Genomic DNA, 20,107 nt, shown 5'->3' with positions numbered 1-20,107 from the left:
GCCGCTGCTGCCCGCAGGGCTCGCCCCGCGCCGGCCGGCCGGTGACAGGCACGGCAGCGGCGGGGCCCCGCGTCCCTCCCTCCGTGTGGCCGGCGAGCCAAGGTGAGTGCCCCCCTAACCCCCCTCCCCCCGCAAACCCTCGATTCCCTCCGGTTCCCGCATCCCCGCGCCTGCCCCGGGCTGCTCCCCGTGCCGGGCTGCCGCCGTCCCTCGCGGCTCAGAAAGCCGAAGAGGATTTGGGATAAGCTCCGGGTCTGGGTGCCGGAACTTTGTTTTCTCGTGACTCGAGCCGTGCTGGCAGGGGGGCCGTGCCTCCTTCCCCTCCCGGAGAGCACAAGCGCCTCTCTGCCTTCCTCCCCCTCGTTATTAACCGTGTCCGAGGGGTTTTTAGGTCGTGCTCGGTCCCAGCGGTCCCCAGAACCTGTCAGTCCGTGAACTTGTGAGGTACTGAAACACAAACCGGTCTTCGTGCGGCAGCTGCCGGGAGAAGTAACTTTTATGGCAAGGAGCGGGAGTGAACCAGCATCTTCTGTTTATATAAACGATGTTGGCACTGCGTGAACTGTAAATGAACATAGCCGACAGCTGTGCAAACCAAAACTATGCAGCCGAGCCGCGTATTCCTGTACGCTGCTGCCCTCAACTTAGCTCCGCTGCAACGGCAGAGGAGACCATGCCGCTCTGCACGCCTGGAACACCTCAGGACTCGTCTCTCTCCTCAATACAAAGGGCTGCTTATGCTGGAGAAAGCGTTTCGCTTTCTGGTGCCAGCTTTGTCGCTTGCTCCGACTTGGAATTTCGTCTGTGTCCTTCTTGAAGTGGTATTGTTAGCGCCAAATTCGCTGCGTTTCGTCAGGCTTACCTTGTCGGTGAAACGTGAAAGCCCATCAGAGAGAAATCTCTCTCAAATGATTGTCGATAGGGAGCTTGTGCGGTGTGATCATCTTCAGGAGATGATACAGCTGGCACCTGGCAAGGACACCGCAGACAAGTCACCCTTGAGATCAAGGTGATAACGATAACACCCGGGCTGTTATTGGATGCTGTCTGGCTTTTCACAGTTGTGGCTCTGTGAACGAAGATGCCTTTTTCCTTAATTTGGAACGTGCCAGTTCAAAAACGTTAAAGAAAGTCATGGAAATGTTTTAAAAGCACCATGTGACAGCCGTTGCCTACCCGGTGGTACCGAGGTGGTACTGTGCTGCTTCTGTACAAGCATTGAGCTCCCCCCCTCCCTGCCCTCAGTCATCGCGGGCTGGGTTTGTTAAAGCACGTTCAGGAATAAGCTATACGGGGAAAAGAATGGAGGTACTTTAGCGTGAATTTCAGTGCCAAACTGCTGCCTTGGTAAAATAGTACCCTGCTGTCTTCTTGTTGGAAGAACTTCCTTCCTCGTCTCTGGTACTGTCCTTTCTTTGTTGCATACGTGTTAGTAAAACTGCACGTTAGCTGTAAACTTGTGAAATATTTTTCTTTCTTCTGTCACAGAAATAGCGTGGTGTTTATCTTTGGGTTGAGAACAAAAAGTAGCTCCAGGGACACTCGCCTAAAAATAGGATACTTCCAAACACTTAACTCGTTTGAATGTAATTTAAATTAAGTTTAGTTCAAGAGACAAGAAATTCTTGCAAGATCTTGCATTTTATATTTTTAGAGATCTCAAGTTCATGTGGTAAGTAAGTCCCAGAATATCCACCTGGGACGGAAGTTTGATTCACCGGACCAGAATGTTACGGTCTTGGTGCTGCTGCCATCCCCAGCCTGTTTCTTTCACTGTGGCCTACAAACTGAAGGCAGTTTCTGGGGGTGTAGGCTACATGAAAACACCTTTTAGCACCTGGAGTGGTGCTGCTGAGCATGGGGCTCTTTCATGCTTATAAGTCATTTGCTTTGAACAAGAATTCTTGAGGTGTTTTTTTTTTTTTTGTGTTGAATTATGAACTGAAATCTGGAGCAGTGCTGAGCACTTCTGTTGTGGTAGGGCCATACGCCGATACTTGACAGCAGCGGAGATAAATCCTTACTGGATGCTCCCCACGACTTCCTGGCCTTCTTTCCCTGCTGGCAGATTCTGGGTTACAAAGGCACGCTGTGGAAATGACTTTGGAAACTTACGCATTGTATATCCCAGAAGCATAGCTCTGACCTGCCTCTTTGTTTTTCAGGTGTAAATTATTTCTGGTCTGTTTGTTTGCTTAGTCTGCTAATAACTACATATATTTTCATGTCTTGCTTCATTATTCTTTATATTACCAGTATTAATTTCTAATCTCTTCATAAAAGTTTCTTCAGCCACACGATCTAAAACTAGAGCAGCCTGACTAAGAATGACCTGCTACTTTTATGAAGATATTCCAGTTTTGCTAGCACTTGCTAGCTCCTCTTGAACCCTGACATTTTTTCATTTTCAACAGCTACACTCATATCGAGCACAGGTCTTCCTTAAGTTCCACAGGGATGCTTATAATCCTCTTGTTTATGCTGGGTCTACTTAATTTATAAGTTGCTGACCATGCTGGTTATTCCATCTTCAATTTTCAGGGCCACTTCTTCTGCGTTTATTACCACTGACTTTTATCCGCTGCTGTGTTGCTTGTACATTGTGGCTGATTAGCTCCCAGTTAGTTACATTTTTGTTCTTCTGTACTTGCATGAGCTCCCATAATTGTTAACGTTTTTAACTTCTCAGATCATTAATAACTGCCTTTACGTGCAGCTTGCGTATGGATCCTTGAAGCATCCTCTTAACCTTTTGCTGTGCTGAGCTTTGACTGCGTGCTCATAGTCCGAGCTTTCTGCTTCTTAGCTAGGAATAAAAAAATAAAAATAAAACTTAATTTCCAGATCTCCATGATATTTTGCTTTATCTCCAGTGTTGTGATCGTGGCTTTTACTCGACTTTAGTACCAGATCTGGTCTTGACAGTAGTATTCTAAATTTAACATCCCCAAATAAAATGTTTTAACTGTATGCGTGTCTTAAAAGCACTTTGATGCCATCTTCCACTAATTCTAGCAAAGCATTTTTGCCCTTTTACAGTCTTTCTAGCGAGCTTAGTCCATTATGTGAAATCAGCCCATCATAAAAATCAATGGAATTGATATACTTTTAGCTGATGTATTAAAGAGCTGGCTAACTGCTCTATTATTCACTTTTTGATTGCTTAAATACGTTTTTGCGCCATGAAATACGGATATTCTTAAGGGGCATTTACTTTCAGTTGAATTAGAGGCTTGTGACTTTGAACACTGCATAAATACCTTGCGTGCGTGCTGCTCTGCTAACTCCCAGCTCCTCGAGGCGTAATCCGCCATGGAGAAGGAACGTGAATTCTAAAGCTCTGCAGATCACTGAGCGGTGGTTCCTACCTTCTTATGGGAAATGAGACTTGGGTTTCTTGTGCCTTTGTTTGAAGGGTCTGTGGAGCTGAGCAACGTAAGAAGTTGCGTTTAGCTGATAACCTCAGGTGTCACCAAAAGCAAGCACGCAGGGAGATTTTTAACGTGGCTGGTTAAGAAAAGGCACCCTAGGCAAGGCGATCTCCAAAGGTGGTCCCCTGGTCTCACCTGCCGCCCTTGCTCCTGTTATCCAGAGCTTTATTTTGAAGCATTAAAAGAATATATATATTTTTTCTCTTCTGCCTTTAAGTGGTAGGTATGGAACGTGACTTTGGAGTGGCTACAAAACTTTTCTCTTTTTGCCAAGGTATTTGATTTTAGTAGTAGAGTGTTTCGCTTTATTTCTGGGGAACTGAAAGTTATCCTGAATAGTCAGAGCTCTATAATGATGCTGCTTCACCAAAATCAGAGTTTAATGACCACTGCAACTTTCATTGATACTTTCAGTTTGTGTATTCTTCCTTTGCTATCAGCTCTCTTCCAGCACTTTGAAGATATCTACAGGTAGGGGTTTTGAGCGCTATCTGTGTTGCAGGCTGCTGTCCTTCCTAATCTGATGCTCCTCGAGTCCGTGCTTATTCCTCCGTGAGAAGTTACGGTCAGTGAAGAGCAGATAAAGCAGCAGCAGACAGTCTGCTGCTGTGGAAGTTCAGACTGTAGGATCAACTGATGTACCTGGGAAACTCATCTCTAGGTAAGGAGGGAAGTGTTTTCCCATGTTTTCCTGCGCCATGCTGGCATCAACTTTCAGAAACTTCACTGTGTTAGAAAACTTACTCAGAAGATACTCAGTCAGCTCCCTGTGCTGTGGTCCAGTTGAAAGAGGGGTGGCCTCTTTTGGGGGCAGAACATCAGACCTGCCCCTTTGTCCCAGAGCTCTACTCTTGCTTTCTAAATCTCTGTCCTGTAACGTGCAAGTCCATGTGTTATTGATAAATGTTTGGGACAGTCTACTTTATTCTCAGTAGTGCTAATATTGGTTAAGATGCACAAGTGGTAGAATCGCTGGGGATTTTTTTCTTTTGTGTGGGACTTCTTGCTGTAGATGAACTCTCACTGTTTTTCATACAAACAGTATTCCTTTGTAACAGGATGCAGTACTATTTTCATGCTAAGTTCCAACAGTTCCCAAATTGCAACTGAAGTCACACGACAAAGTTTGTCATCGCAGTTATGTGGAACAACTGAATCAGGATGATACGCAGCATCCGAGTTCCCTGTGGAAAACTTGTTACAGGCAAGCGAGAGGCTGTGTCATGGTATTTGATTCTTTTTGTGCTGCATCAGAAAAGACTCCCGAGCTTCAGCTGGTGCTTCCCGTCAGCCTCAGGAGTTATGGTAATATCAGTGCATAAATATCTCGTATTAAGTACTTCTACAGGAGATGGGAATGCTAGCCTCATTTTACAGGCACAACATGGCTGAGGCCAGCAGAGCCTGCAGAATTTGAATCCAAGTCTGTTTACTTTTCTACAGCCACAGGTCTTCATTATCTTATCTTGCTTCATGCCATCTAAGATTGCACGCATGCTAGCAATACCTTAGTGCAGGCTGTAAATGACAACCAGAATTACAAAGAGAATTAGAAAGGGTGTGTTAATGCCAGGGTTCTCACAGGGAGAGGGAAGCAAAGTTTAGGTTTTTTTGGAAGGCTCTTTGAGGAGCAAACTGGGGAGGAGAATAATGATAACAGGTTGGAATTGACTGTCAGCAGGTAAAGAGAGGTTTGGAAGCACTCATGAGCAAAGGGGCTGACTGAAAAGCAGAATGAAAAATTAACCAAATGAGCCACGGACCTATATAAAGAGAAAGAGGTATCTATTACTGGTCTTAATCAGATGTCTTCACAAAGGATTCTAAAATGAGTATAACCATAGTGGCCAGGATGAACAATGACTAAGACCGAGCAAAAAGCTGTCTCCCACCCTTGCCAAAAGTGGGTGGCAAGCTGATGCAATCTCATCTGGTCATTTCTTAGCTTCAGTAGCTAATGGTGCGTGTGTTTTTTTTTTTTTTTTTCTTTATACAAGTACGATATACTTTTGAATCTTGAGAAGGTTCAAGTACAAGTTAGTTGTGATTGGTCAGAGTTGTGCTTTCACTCTGATGTTCAAGAGTTTGTTTGCCATGATGAATAATTTAGCATTCAGGACAACCTGGGATCTTATGTCCATATCCTGCTCATGACACTTCTGCATTAAATACATCAAAGAGCAAGCATTCAGTATAGAGGCATTTCTTAAGCATCTTTAAGGACTCATTTAGGTTAAAATTAAGCTAATGGATTTATTTAATTTTCTGTTCATTATGTACTCAGAGTAATTGGGATTGATACACTTCTCAAACGCAGAAGCTGAATCCTAATTCTAAGCGCAAAGCTCAGCTTTGACTTCTGTCTCCAGACAGTACTTCTGCAAGAAATTACTGCAATTCGTGCTGTCTGCAGCGCTACTTTGCGTGTCCAGTTTGTGAGTTAGTAACTGTCGTAAAGATACTAAGGGCACGCTTCCACAGAGCTTTTTTTTTTTAAAAAAAAGACCATTTAGTGGTTTAAACTCTAATGTCTATAGTATCATGTGAGTGAAGTGAACGTCTGCTATCTTTATGTCTTAAATGGCTGAAGGCTGCATACCACAACAGTCCTGTACCAAAGAAGTGTTTGGAATAATAGATACACTTAGAATAGCCAAGAAACCTGATGGAAACTGTTGTCTTTGTTCGTGCCTTTTCCAATATACTCTTGCACTTTTTTTGTTAAGGGCTCACAGATCAGAAGTTTACTATTATAAGTACCTGCATTTTTAATAGTTTAGTAAATCTCTTTTATTTTTCAAATTCTTTTAATTTTAAAATTCTGGAGTTAGTACAATGTGTACATGTCTACACTAGAAAATATTAAGCTCCTTAAAGTGCAGCAGAGGTACTGTAGTTTAAGTACATTTATTTGAAATAGACGTTTTGAGGAAAAATGGAACTGCCACTGAAAGCTCTTTGCCCTCAAAGAAAGGTTCTAAAGTTGAAGTCCTTTGTCAGACTGACATTTCTGACTGTTTGATTTTGTGGAAAATTTCCCGAAGTGAAAGTCTTGGAAACAGTGTGCGAAGGGCTAAGTCATGCAGTTGGGTAACTTTAGGGAGTAGAAAGGGACAGGCTACCTTCAGGAATCTTAATGCCGGCTAAAATGGTATATGCTTTGTGTCTTTCTCCAAACTTCAGCAGATCTTCAGGTTCTTATCACAACTTACACCTTGCTCCGGTGCTAAGTACTTTCTGCGTTATCATTTCATGTGTAACAAGGGTTACAGATAGGATAGAAAAGTACACTAGGTTAAGCTTGCATTTGCTTGGGATTTGGCTTCATTCTGTCTGTTTGTGGCCTCTTTGAAGAACAGGCTGTTGGCTGATAACATTTTGGAAATGTGATGTAAGATAGCTGTGCAAAACAACTCCAAGCCGCTCCGTGGTCTCTTCTTCAACTTCTGCTGTGGTTTATTTGGGCACTGGAGTGAATAGGGAGAATAATGTGGTAGAAAGGATGTGCAGGAATTCTTGATTCATTGTAAGAGCTCAAGCTCCATGCTAAAGCACAACAGAATGGAATAGCTGCTGATACATTAGACAGCATACTCATCAGAAATGCTTTTTTTTTTTTTTTTTTTTCCTCCTAGCTCTTCCAATTAGTTTTAACATATGACATCAGTGATTTTATGAATGTTGGGCTAAAATAGTTTCAAAGAGTATAGATCCACTTCAGGGCTGTTTTGACTGAGCAGAGTCCCAAAGTAAATGGCTGGTAATCCAGCCTTCGGAGTAATTCTGATGGGCTGAGAGCTTAAGGAGCATTGGTCATATGGCATTAGAAAAACTAATGTTCATTATGGGTTTTACATGCTCTAAAATCTGTGTTTGATGTTCAGCTGTGAATAGATGCATTGAATTGCTAGGAACTGCATTAATATTTTATCAATTCTAAAATCGTTTGTATGTTTCTAGTTGAAATACTTGCAGAAAAATGTTAGTTTAAAGAATGAGGCAGAATTTGTACTGAGACTGCCCAGCAGTGCCAACAGACTACTGCAGAAAATGTGTTAAGTCTTTTTAGAAAGCAACCCCATAATGTTGCTTTCTTTTAGTTCCCTTTGAATTTTGCAGAGTTGTCAAATCACATCCTCTATTTTGTCTTCCCATGTCCAGGGAAACTAATCACTTTGCTGCAACCAGTTAATGCTTGAAATCTGCTGTGTGAGAGAAACCAATTGTCCCAGTCTCAGCTGTGATCTGATTCACAGAAGTACAATAATATGTAATTTTCTTGCTCTGGATTATATCGAAGCTTTCTTACACAGCGTTAGACTTTCATGGCTATTCCTTTTTTCCCCAAATTGTGCTTTTCCAAACACAGTAAGAACTCAGGGCTGAAACAATGCTTCCTCTACATTTCATGAGTGTTATGTATATTTGAAAGACATCTAGAGACTTTTGTTTTAACCACATTTGCCTCTTTGTTGAAAATGTCGTAAAACATCTCAACTTCTGCCAGGAAAACAATGCCTTTTATTTTTTGCAGCATACCTCATATTCTTTGTGCTAGAGTTAATGAACAGTGCTGAGCTGCAGTCACTAGTCTTCACTAATCCACTAGTTTGGATTACTAGTGTTTTTAAACAAAGAAACCACAATGGGATGTTTATTTAAACGAACAGGCTTTCTGTATTGCCACTTCCATGCAGAAGAGCCCAGACTTCAATAGCATGCGAGTCAGGCACTGATTTCTAAATCAAATGTTTGACCTTGGGATCTTCATCGCTGAATTTCCAACATTGAGGCTGTAAATATACATGATGACTAATTTCTTATAATCAAACCATCTTTTGTTGTGGAGGCTAATGAAATTATGATTCACTACCACTTCCGTCTGCTGGGATGAGCTGTGCAATCTCTTTCTATGGAGCAGAAACAAGAACAATTTCTTGTTATTCTAAGAGGCTGCTTGCTGCTGCGTCCAACATTTGTAACCCGTGCTGGCTAATTGGTAGTTTAAAACAGCTCTTATCAATTACTGTTGTGGCATACCAGCTTAACAGTTTCAGTTTTCCATAAGTTATTTCTCCACTTCTTCCATTTGTATGGGTCTGTAATGTGTGGTTGGATGTATCACTAATTTTTATTCAGAAAGATGTGGATTCAAGATTGGCAGCGGAAAAATGTATCTGAAAGAAGTCAAAATAATAAAAATGGTGGTATAGTTTTTGTATCTAGCTTTACGCATCTTAGACCTGGCTATCTGAAACTGAGCTCATTCTTTTTTTTTTTTTTTTTTTTTTTTTTTTGGAAAAATCATCACTTTTTTAGAATGACTTGAGTTTTTCAGTGGGGAGAAAGAAAGAAAATTACCTTAAAGTCAAGTTACGGAGAATGTCTGTTTTACTATACCGGTAGTCCTTGGAGAGTGTTCAGAAAATGCCTTATTTTCCTTTGTATGTGAGTTCTTGACATGATTTAATTTACTGGAGATATTTCAGTGTATTTTGAATGACTTAATGAGTTCTTTTGTGTCTTAACAATGTATTAAGCCATTACATAAAAGATAAGCAAAGATATGCCAGGAGAGGAAGCCAATACTCACTTAAGGGAAAAGTGATGACCAGTATCACTTGAAGTAAATTGAAATCAACTACAACTACTGCTTTGGCATCATGAAACTTGTTGTGGGCTGAGCAGTCACTTTCAGGCACAAGAAGGAGAAAGTTTAGCCAGTCTCATGTAAATAGTTGTTGAATCATTATCTTCCTTTTCCAAAAGGGATATTTGTTCCAAGGAAGAGAGGGAATGAAGTTTTTATAAATAAAAGCTTGAATGCTTATAGAAGAATGTTACTGGAGAAAAAAAAAAAACACCAAAATTTAGAGAGTCAACTGCATATAGGTTAGGAAAATAAATATGAAGATGCTTCTGACTATCTTAAAAGTGTGCATCTGAAAATGTTTATCTGCTGTAAGTAAAGGTTTCTGGAGAAAGTGCCTTGGTACTTTCAGGAGAGAGGAGAATTACAGGAAAAAAAAAAAGTTTTAAAGGATATTTGTAAAAATGTGAAGGTACTTGCTTTGGCATACCTAAATGGATCAAATACACAGCCCTCAAGTGATGGAAAGGGCATTTCCCTAGCTCTGTACCAGCATTGACTGGACTTCTGGTCTTTGCCTGCAGTTTCTCTGTTTTCTCATCACGTCAAATATGGTAACTTCATGCTTGGTGATACTCCTTGTTGTAAAAACAAATGGTGTTTTTAATTGAATGCTTGGCCCAGCACAGCATTAAAATGGCAACTCTGCTTGTGCCAAAGCCATTTGATACTGTGTGATCTGCTCTGTTCACCTTTGGTCCTCCATCACTGTGGGCTGTCCCCTCACCCCCAATTTGTTAGGGTACTTTTAGTCATATCATGTGACTAAAATATTACGTTTTAGTATTTTTTGAATACTAAAGGTTTATATTACAGAGGTTTGAAGAAAATTGGTGCTTCAGCAGAAGAAAACCACAGTTCATGCTCTCTACGGAGGCCGTAGGGTGAGCTCAACAGTTGCCTGTTCTTTTCTGGTCTGCAAGTTCACCGATTTTTTGTTTTGTTTTGACTGACCAGATGGCACGTGTAAACCTTGGAACAAACCATAGCATGTGGTACCTCCTGCCAAGCTGGTAATTAAGTGACACAGGAAAGAGATGATAGCATCATGTGGGGAACAGAGGTTTGGGGAGCTGTGGAATGGAGGAAGAGCTCACAAGGGCCAGCATCAAGGCGCTGAGGTTATCACTGGTGGCTGCAGTCTGTGGGAGATCAGGTCACTAATTCTGCGTTTAACATGGCAGGATAGCTTGTTTTAGCAAGAGCTGCTTGTGGATACACTAATTTATTTCTAAGCATCAGCATTCCATAAGGTACTTTTCAGCATGCTGCTGCTCTTTTTGCAGCTGGTCCTTTTAATTTTTTGTAAAAGGGCCAGCCAGCTGTTGCTACAGGGAACTTTTTTAGAAGGTCACAGTGCTACAAGTTAACCCACTTTGCTTGCTTTAATGAATAGTTGGTCCTGTTCCTTCTCCCCAACACAAAGCTTCCATAGTTTGTTTATGAACCTTTAAACCTGAATTTACTGAAGATGTACATTTTTAAATGGAATTTGCTCTTTGAAGAGGTAATTGGTGTATAACCTGGCTATTTGGTGGGTACGCTATCTCCTGTTCTTCTTTTGAAAGGAAAAAAAAAAAGGTAGGAAAGCAGACTGCAGCAAGATGAAGAGAAGGTTAATGTACTGCTCATACGTGAACATAAGGTGATGCAGTTAGGGATCGTGATAACCTAGATTATTTGCTTTCTGAATACCACAAGGAAAAGAAATGTTTGAAGCTCAATTCACCGTCTTTGTACTAGTATTTTCTCCATTAAAATTAAACTGGATACCTTACAGCATTAGGAGAACTGAGGTGTTCTTTTTAACTGTGGGAGCTATTTGCACAGAAAGGAGGTATGAGAAAATAAAGAAACTGCTCAGACTTTCTTAAATTCAATTATTAGATATTTAATTATGAACTAGTTTCTCTGGTAGGTGAATGTTCTGCACATCAGTGTCCCAGAAACTATTAGGGAACACTTACCAGCCCATATTACAAATAATAGTTTAACTGTTTATAACGTTCTCTCACTTTACTGAAAGAATGCACCTAAATGATGGGATTTTAAAGGGCTTCTTTGGTATTGAGAAATCCAATTTTAATATAAGAGTGGGCATATTTTTAAATGTTCTTACTTTCTGTTTCTACCTGAATTCTCAGCTATTTCTACATATACTACATAACATAACAACTTCCTTGCCATCAAAAAGATTGTCATCAAAAGAGCTGGTAGTTTCAAGCCATGAAATAAGCAAATCATAGGAAAAAGCATAGGTTGTCTTAAGGTGTTTTTTAAGTTATTAGTCATTTGTTACTGATGATATCTGAAATCTGTGTATATGTTGATTTACCTAACAGGGATTGTTTTTTGTATCAACAAAAATGTCTAAATTATATGTAACAATACATTCTGTTACATCCAAACTTCCCTCCATTCTGGTAGTGGTTGTGGGTTGTTAACATCCTTTTCAGCGCTTTATAAAGTATATGTCAGGATCCCAGGATACTGAAATACTGGTCTGTTGGCTCCTCCTCAGCTTGTGATAATTACAGTGAATATGCAAGCTGTAAATGGTCAAATGCTAGAACTCCGGTTTAAAAAACAAACAAACAAAAAAAAAAAAAAACAGTGCTTGTTGAAAGCTATTTCAAGAAAAAAAAAGCAACAGTAGATTGCCTTGAATAGAAGTTTGAGGCTGTCAAGAATCTTTTAATGATTAAAAGAGGTTGGGGTGGGGATAAATCGGTATTGCAGACTTTGGTAGCATCTCAACAGCTTTGAAGTACGGATTCTGGTAGAAGATCCCACTGATGAGACTAAAGCCAGGCTTCCTTGGACAACTGCACTGAGCAATGTGAAAGAAGCAATGACGAGAACCCCTTCTCGTCATCTTAATTTACTACAGCTACTAATAGCACTGGAGAGTCTCCTCTAGTCCATGCTTTGCCTTCAGGCATGCATGCAGTGGGGGCTCCAACTGCAAGTGAACAGGAGGTGGGCAGCAGAAAACCAGTCAGAGGAGGAAACAGAAGAACTGAAAGAAAAAAAAATATGAATCTCCTGCTCTGGAGTATACCAAAAGTACTTAAATGGCTAAACAGTACATCATGCTGTTTTGTCAAATAGCAACAGCAATACTTGTGTAGCAAACTAATTACTAAAAGAGAATTTGTAAATCCCCAAACTATTAAGAGACTGTAGATGTGTAGGCAGTGGGGAGAATCTCCCTGTTGGCAGATGAAAATTTTGACTGGTATAATTAACCTGTCTGGTCAATGTCAGGTAGAAAAAATCTATTTGACCTCCTTTCTCACCCCTCCTGTCTCTCTGACAAAAGTCCAAAATTTACTCACTGGAGGACTAAGTTTCCTTTTAGTGCTTACTTGTGCTTTGTGGAAATGTAACAAAAAGTTGAAGTAATCACTCTAAATGGTAGAGAACTTGATGTAATTCTGGCCAAAGATGGTGGACTGTGATTTTCAGGAAAATATCAGTGGGATCTTTGCAAAAAATGTGAGGAACTTTTATACTCCAGTACAACGTTGGATAGGCATCATGGCATCAGCTTTCATTTACAGCACGGGGCACATCGTTATAGCCCTGGGGTAGGTTGGAATCATCTTTGAGGAGATGGGTGAGAGAGGTGATCTATTTGGAAAAGAGATGATGTCTCCGTAGCAAAAAATCACGTTAGTCGAAACCAGACAGACAAGGTAATTACGTAAGAAGCTAAACGTGCATGTTCTCTCAATAATTGTAGTTTTCTGTCTCATACATGTGCTGAAGATATCACTGAATTTCAGTCTTTTGCAATCTCATTTGCTTTGTTTGTTCTTGATAAGCAGAATATTGTTGAATTAGCATGAAAAACAGAATGGAAATTTCCAGCCTGTATGCCATTTTCCCTTGAGTATGAAAGGTGCATTAGGGCATTGGTGAAATGATGATATTTAATTCATCTTTTTACTTAGAGTTTGTTTATAACTTGGGTTCTGCTAGCTGAGGTGTTCTGTAGCAGAACGTACCTACTTATCAAATAAAACATTCAGATCTTATTTCTGTGGAAGTCGTAGTTCTCACTGTCCTTGTCTTTCCTTAAAAAAATAACAGGTACCTATCCTAGTTGAGATGCTGGTTATTTTAGCTTTAGTATCTTTATTTTTAGCGGTTGATTTTAAACTTAAACATTCTGCATTCATATTACAACCTAACATTTGCTGTACCCTAGGACAGGCTTCTATATGGAAGGGATCCTGTTTAATCCCTTTCTAGAACATTTAAACCAAAATCATTCCTTACCCTTGAACAAGCCCAGGTGTTTTAGTGAAGTGGGTGTTGATAAAACTGATGTCTTTCCAGTTACGGAAAATGCTAAATGGCTGAAGTTGTCGGAATAGTTGATGAAGATTGCCAACAGGGGAAGTTTCTCAGACCCTGAAGCAGTCTACCAGGTATCAGATTAATAATGCTTCCCTCACGCTCTTAGGATGCAATTCACAGCCTTCCTCGCCCACAGCAGCTGCTGAAGAGTGTCTGAAACAAGATGGAGGTCAGGTACGGAATAACTGAAGAAAGAAACATTTAGAGAAGAGAGAATTACCTAGTAACAAGCATGCTGAAATTTAGTGAAAAAACAGTGGGAAATCGCAAAACTGAAGATACATGTTGTTGCTTCATGAGCATGTCAGTTCGGCACTGCTGCTGAATTATAGAACCATTCAGGTTGGAAAAGCCCTCAAAGATCACCTGGTCCAACCATCACCCTACCAGCAATGCCACCCACTAAACCATGTCCCGAAGCACCACGTCCAACCTTTCCTTGAACACCCCCAGGGATGGTGACTCCACCACCTCCCTGGGCAACACGTTCCAAGTGAACAGCGAAGTGAACATGGCCACTCTGTCACCATACAGGCTTAAGGAAGGGAAAGATATTGTAGATGTTTCTGGATTACAGTTCATTTCCATGTTAAACTACCTTTAACCTGTATCCAGAGGTGGTGTTTTTAGAAAGGAGGAAGCAGTGTGGAGATAATAAACAAATGGTTAGGGACTGCAGGACGTTACAGTGCTTTCCTTGAGCTGCACTGCTGATTTTCAGTCTTTCTTTTTTTTTTTTTTTTTTTTTTTAACTTAATTTTAGGCATGATGTGTATATAAACTGCACGCCTTCCTTCCTGGATACTGAAATATCTTCTGGGTTTGTGTGTGTAAAACAAAAATGCACTGCAAACAGCTGGCTGCCTGGCTCAGCAACTAGTAAGCTAAGTGAAACAGGGTATTTCTAGGAAGAAACCTTAAGATTTGCAGCATGATTTGGGAAACTATATCCTGCATTGCTGTGTTGCCAAAGGCTACATTGAAAGAGCAGTGGTTTTTTGTTGTTGTTTTTTGTTTGTTTGTTTGTTTGCTTGCTTTTTTTTTGGTTTTGTTTTTTTTGTTTGTTTTTTAAGGAGAGCAAATTCACTGCTTTGTTGTTACAGTTTCCTCATCCTTATTATGACAGTGTAAATAAGTATTCTGTTTCTACTACGTGCTACTGATTTTATAGAAAAGGACGAGAAAGAAGCTCTGCTCAGTATTACTGAGTGAATCCATTGTTTCTGAAACTTGATAACGTAACGCTTCCTGTGTTCCTTTGTGGTAAACACAACTTCCTGAAATGGGGACCATTATCTCACCTGAAGCCAGAAAATGTTTGTCTGCCTGCCTGCGCTTAGAAGAACGGAGGAACATTTTTAAAGTGATCTCCCTGCTCTTGCAAATGAGGAATGATAGTCATTTGTCAGCTCAGCCAAATTTCCGATCCCGTTGCAGGCAGCAGAGCTTTGCTGGGAGACAGATGAAGATACCCAAAACTAGAGTTGCTGTGGGAGGGTTAGTATTTATGTGTATGAAGACATATGCTCACTTAAGCAGTTTGTTGTTTTAGGGCATGTAGACTGCTGTTGACACTGACAGACGGTCCTACTGAAATTTTTAAAATCTGACAGAAGGCAGCAAACCATTCCTTCTCCACTCCCATGGATTTCCCTCCCACAAATTGTTTCGCTGAAGCATCAGTCTTTTCAAAGAGCTGGATCCACAGCCCAGACTTTTTTTTTTGTAGTGGAGATTCTAGATATTATTTCTGTGTTCTGTGCTAAGTTTTATTTTATTTTTTTAAGGTCTACTTTTATGTTCTGTAAGCTTCCTTGAATTAAAGTCCTTATAATAAACAGTATGTTATTTTGGACTTCGGAGTTATGATCTGCTTGTTCACCTCTTAAACAGCTGACCCTAGTCCCCCAGTATGTAATGGAAATATTAATGCTCCAACGTGTGATAATTTAGGGCTTCATAAAAGCTTGTGGACAAGAATACTGTTTTCTCCTTTTCCTCTTTGATTAACAATTGCTAATTACATCTTGCAAGAGAATGCTTCCTATTTAATATACGAGTTTTTTATGGTTAGATTTAGTTCCTAAGTTAGTAAATATGTAAACAGCCTTTCTTAGCTCTGTATACAGCCATAAATTATATAGTTGAGAATGAGCACTCTCTACTATTAATATTTCTTTTGCAATTAAGGTACAAAGCTGAATAGAAAGTAGTGACTTTTATGCCTGTGTGCTGGGGGCAATGATTTCTCAGCATCTAAGCAGACAGTCAGCAGTGGCTTTACATTGGGGACTTTATACCACTTAGCGCTCTGTTTATTATCTTCATGAGAAAATATTACATTACTGAGATCCTTTGTAAATGTCGAGAAGCACTGTGTAAATCTGACATTTGCTTGTACAAGATTAGTAGTCGATTTATCTCAAGTGCTGATTGTTGTGAGTGCTAAGTCTTAGGGTCTTGCTCAGATATCTTCCCCTCCCACTCTTTTTTGCTTTCATTAGTGTGCTGCAGTCTACACTACAATCGGATGGGGGGAGGATTTTGGAAAAATAAGCTTTTGGTTAGAAGTAGAACAGCTCTGTAGTTCCCTTTCCCTACTGATAAGATAGAGTTGATATAATTTTATTATCCCATTATTGTCTGTTGCTAACGCAAGATGACTTCTTGGTCTATGGAAGGCCGAGGCTGTGATCTTTTAAGCAGCATATTGTGACATATTTGAACTTCTGTAATTTTGCATCCTTCCGGTCATCCCTGACGTGACAGGAAATGTTTGTAGTTACCTCATTCTCTCTAGTTCTATTTAAAAAAATAATCAGTGGAAGTGGAGAATTTGGGTATGAGAACAACTAGAGTACATTTTTTTTTCCAAAACTGTTCTCCCACATCATTCCCCTGTAAGCTTTTATTCTGTTGGTTTTGTTTGTGTGTTTTTTAATTGGATCAGATCAGAATGCAAGATGTTACAAATTATTTGGTTGGTTATTCTACCTGAGGGTAGAGCACACGGCTTTCTTGAAGCTCTGCTGAGTGTTGCACAGAGCATTGATCACCACAGGACACACAATTTTGCTGGTCACTTGCGAGGTCAGCCGTGAGTGATTTTAATACAGCTGGCATGCAGGGAGGGGTTGAGGTTCTGCCTCGTTGCTGCTGCTTGGTTTAATGCCATTGCCATTCTGGCTTTACTGGCTTTTTTTTTTTTTTCCTCCCGGAAGAGGACTTCTTGGGTTGTTACACAAATGATATTTATCTGGTGCCTCCTGAGCTGCGTGTGACTCTTGTGGTGAAAGAGTTGCCAGCGAGGTGCAGTCAGTGGCTGGTACACCAGAAGTGTGCTGCCTGCTGCCGGTTCCACCTGAGCTCTCAAAAACAACCAGGGGGAGAGAGAGGACAAGACCAGTGCTGAAACCGCTGCTGAATGGCGTAAGGAGGCGGAGATCTGGGGAGGTAAGCGCAGCTTAGTTAAGTTTTCAGTAGCCCATTACAACAGAAATATCACTGAAAAACTGAATTACTGACTCTTAAAAAAAAAAAAAAAAAACAACAACCAAACAAAACACCATCACCACCAAAACAAACCAAAAACCCAGAAAGTGTGTGGTTGTACTGTAAATCTTATCCCTTACTGCAGTTGCACTGTAAATCTTACTTCTTCACTCCTCCGGCCCGTCATAGCGGCCGCTTTGTCAGCTGGAGGGGCAGAGAGGTGCCTGTTGCGTTTTGCTCTGTGGCTCACGTCCTCCATACGAATCCGGGCTGGTTGTTTTGCATGCTGGTGGAACAATGCGGGTAGTGTTTCCTGGTGGCTGAAGAAAAGGTGCAGGGGGTGTCTGCCAGCTCCCGGCAGTCAACACACAGCTCTTTGTTGATGGTCCTACTGAGAGCAGGCGGGCCCGGGCCATTGATGCTCCAGGCTCGTGCTTCAGGCTAATATACGTTAATGCTATCAAAACAAACTGGTTATGCTCATTGCTGTGCTCGCCTTTTTGTATCCTGAGAGTTGAGAAAGTCTTCCGTCATCTTCACAGGCTGCAGCGCTTCTCCTGACGTGCAAGTAATTCGGGGTTTTTGGAGAGCAGTTGTGAGGTTTTGAAAGATACCTTTTATCTTCTAAGGGTTGTGCAATTCTGATTGGGTACTGTTGCAGTTAAGAAAAAAGTATTTCCCAAGAGATTTGCTAGTAATGATAGTGAATGTGATAGCAGATGCCTTAATGCTGAGAACAGTAGATTGTCTGGCATATTTTTTTTTTCTCTTCTTTGCGCTTTCCAGGAGCATATTACTCTCAGCAGAGTGAAAATGAGCTTTGCTCTAGTCCTGACTGGGGATGGGGGAGTATTTTACAGTTGACTTCTAAAAAATAATATTTACTTAGAGAAGAATCTGTGGGTTGGCTTGTGTTGCTTTGAGTCAGTGTCCCCAGACAACAGAAGAAGGCAGGAGGCCTGTGAGAGGAAGGCGGTGCTGCGCTCTGTGCGGCTATGCTTGCCCAAATTCTTGCTTTGCTGGTGGCCAACCTACAAAGGATGGCCAAGAGAAGTAAGGGCATACGCTTCAGATATCAGCCTGATTAAAACGACTTTGTTACCTTGCCAATTTCTTACGCGTTTGGGGGAGGTAGCATGATAGCAGTATGTGCTTTATATCTCCTGAAAACATACCAGTATTTGTGATTTGTTGATTGTAATTTAAATGATGCCTCTGAATCTTAACTTTTTTTTCTGACAAACTGCATGCAAAGTAAATGCTTGTGTTGTCTTCACTAAGAAAGGCTCATTCAGCTGATTATTTTCCTTGCCATCTTTCTATGTAAGATAAAGCCATGGAGAGTTATGGAACTAAACTATGACGTTTGTGCTGTACGTTCTGGTTTTATCTGTATTGTTGGTCACTTCAAGACCAACAGGTAGAAGATGCAATTTTCTCAGTGTTATAAATCTGGTCCCTCTCAGGATTTTCATGGCATGCTAATAATTTTTCTCTTTTTGTACTTTCATTTTCACTCCCTTGCTCTAGTATTTCTGACTCCATGCAGAGCTGTGCCACTGGCCTGAACTTGTAGAAAAATAAGCTGACAAAATAGACTTGGTTACATTCTTTATGGCAGCTGTGATATTTATTTTTTTATTTTTTTGAGGGGTGGGGAGAAGTGTCACTGAATAAACAGAAATTGACTGTACAGACTGCAAAGATAATGGAGTGACTTTTTTTTTAGTGATGCGTATTTAGGAAGAGGTGAAAGTGGGATAACGAGTGACAGGAACAGACATCTCATTGTGCAGAAGTAGCTCTGCATGATTGTTGCTGTTATTAACTTCCTTCTGGCACAGTTAATGTTTTCTGAATAATAGTAATGCAAATATTGACGCTGTTCAGTATAGATGCTTGAATGGGAGACAACTATTTGTTGTGGTCTGCAAACACTGTGCCTTCTGCTGTCTGAATCAGGCCAGCACATTGAAACGTCTGGCTGAAATTTGTTGAGGCTTAAATAAAAGCTCCAAGTACTGGATTCCCTGACATGCCAGGTTTTGTTGCCAGAAAAACCTTTCTTCCACAATGGGTGCCCTTTCCAGTGGGTGCCCTGGCTTTTCTGCAGAGGGTCTAGTGCACGTTATGACAGAAGGTTTAGCTGGTAGTAATGGGGTATAAAACAGTAATGGGGTATAAAACAGGGCAGTAAACATGACTGGTAAGGAAGATCTCTGCCATGAGTCATCCTTATCTAATTTTCATTCTGTGAAATACTTGGACCTCATATGCAAACTTCTTACAGGCAAAAGCTGCTTGGGTGCCATCTTTCCAGATTCTAACATCCCAGCTCCAAAAACTTAATTTTATTCTGTAGACTGCTTTTAAGCACATTTTGAAGAGAAAGAAGTCTTCAGTTTGAATTGTGTAGCAGTATAACATGGTACAGAGCATTGAAAACGTGTGCTTACGGGTAATCCTAGCGTCAGTACTCGTGACTGCTGTGGCAGTAGGTGCTTTATTCTTTTTGCTTACCTCTGTATTCTCGCTTCCATGTCTCCTAAGCCATTTGCCTGCCTATGTCAACAGTGTGTATAGGTTGTGACTCTTTTCTGGGTTACTTAGGTTTTACATCAAGGAAATGGAAAGTCACAGTGCAGCTTTTCAGCTTGGTTTCTTTTTATGCATTTCTGGCTTAGATTACTTTTGTTTTGAGCCTGAACCATGAGAAAATCATCAGCTAGTACTACTGTGCCTTAATTTTTGTTCTCGACAGAACGTATTGGAAAATCCAGAAACAAAGGGAAGAGGTGTAGTGGCAGGTAAGACAGTCTGCTCTTTGCATGTGCAGTTTGGGGAAGCAAACTTGGAAGCCTTATTGTGAGTCTCAGAGACACATGATCAAACCAATCTAACTTCCTCTACAACAGGAAGCTTGTGGACTGGAGAAAGCCACATGTGATACTCCTACAGAGCAAGCTAAGGAAGCATGGCCTAGATAAAAAAGGGCTATTTTAGGATGTGTGTAACATCATTTGGTTAGCAGTAGCCAGCGTTCTTTTTCAGTGGTTCGCTTTCAGAGGGGGGAAAGGATTTTCTGTGGGGGTTTATGTAGTTCTTTCAGCTCATTGTTCTTGTGTGTGAACTGGATAATGAAATCTGAGAACTGGCCTTTGGGAATAAA

General features: G+C 40.8%; 1 protein-coding gene across 1 annotated transcript in view; it reads left to right on the top strand.

Annotated features, from left to right (window-relative positions):
• The first annotated feature begins 52 nt into the window (after positions 1-52).
• The window catches only part of GALNT1 (polypeptide N-acetylgalactosaminyltransferase 1), an 83,846-nt gene continuing 63,791 nt past the window's right edge, over positions 53-20,107 (top strand). The window contains exons 1-2 of the mRNA XM_035317243.1: positions 53-83; positions 10,195-10,202. The gene's annotated coding sequence lies outside the window, so the exon portion shown is untranslated. The remainder of the gene's footprint in view (positions 84-10,194; positions 10,203-20,107) is intronic.

Source organism: Oxyura jamaicensis, chromosome 2 (genome assembly GCF_011077185.1).
Source record: "Oxyura jamaicensis isolate SHBP4307 breed ruddy duck chromosome 2, BPBGC_Ojam_1.0, whole genome shotgun sequence".
Lineage (NCBI taxonomy): Eukaryota > Metazoa > Chordata > Aves > Anseriformes > Anatidae > Oxyura > Oxyura jamaicensis.
This window is presented reverse-complemented; position numbering and strand designations above follow the sequence as displayed.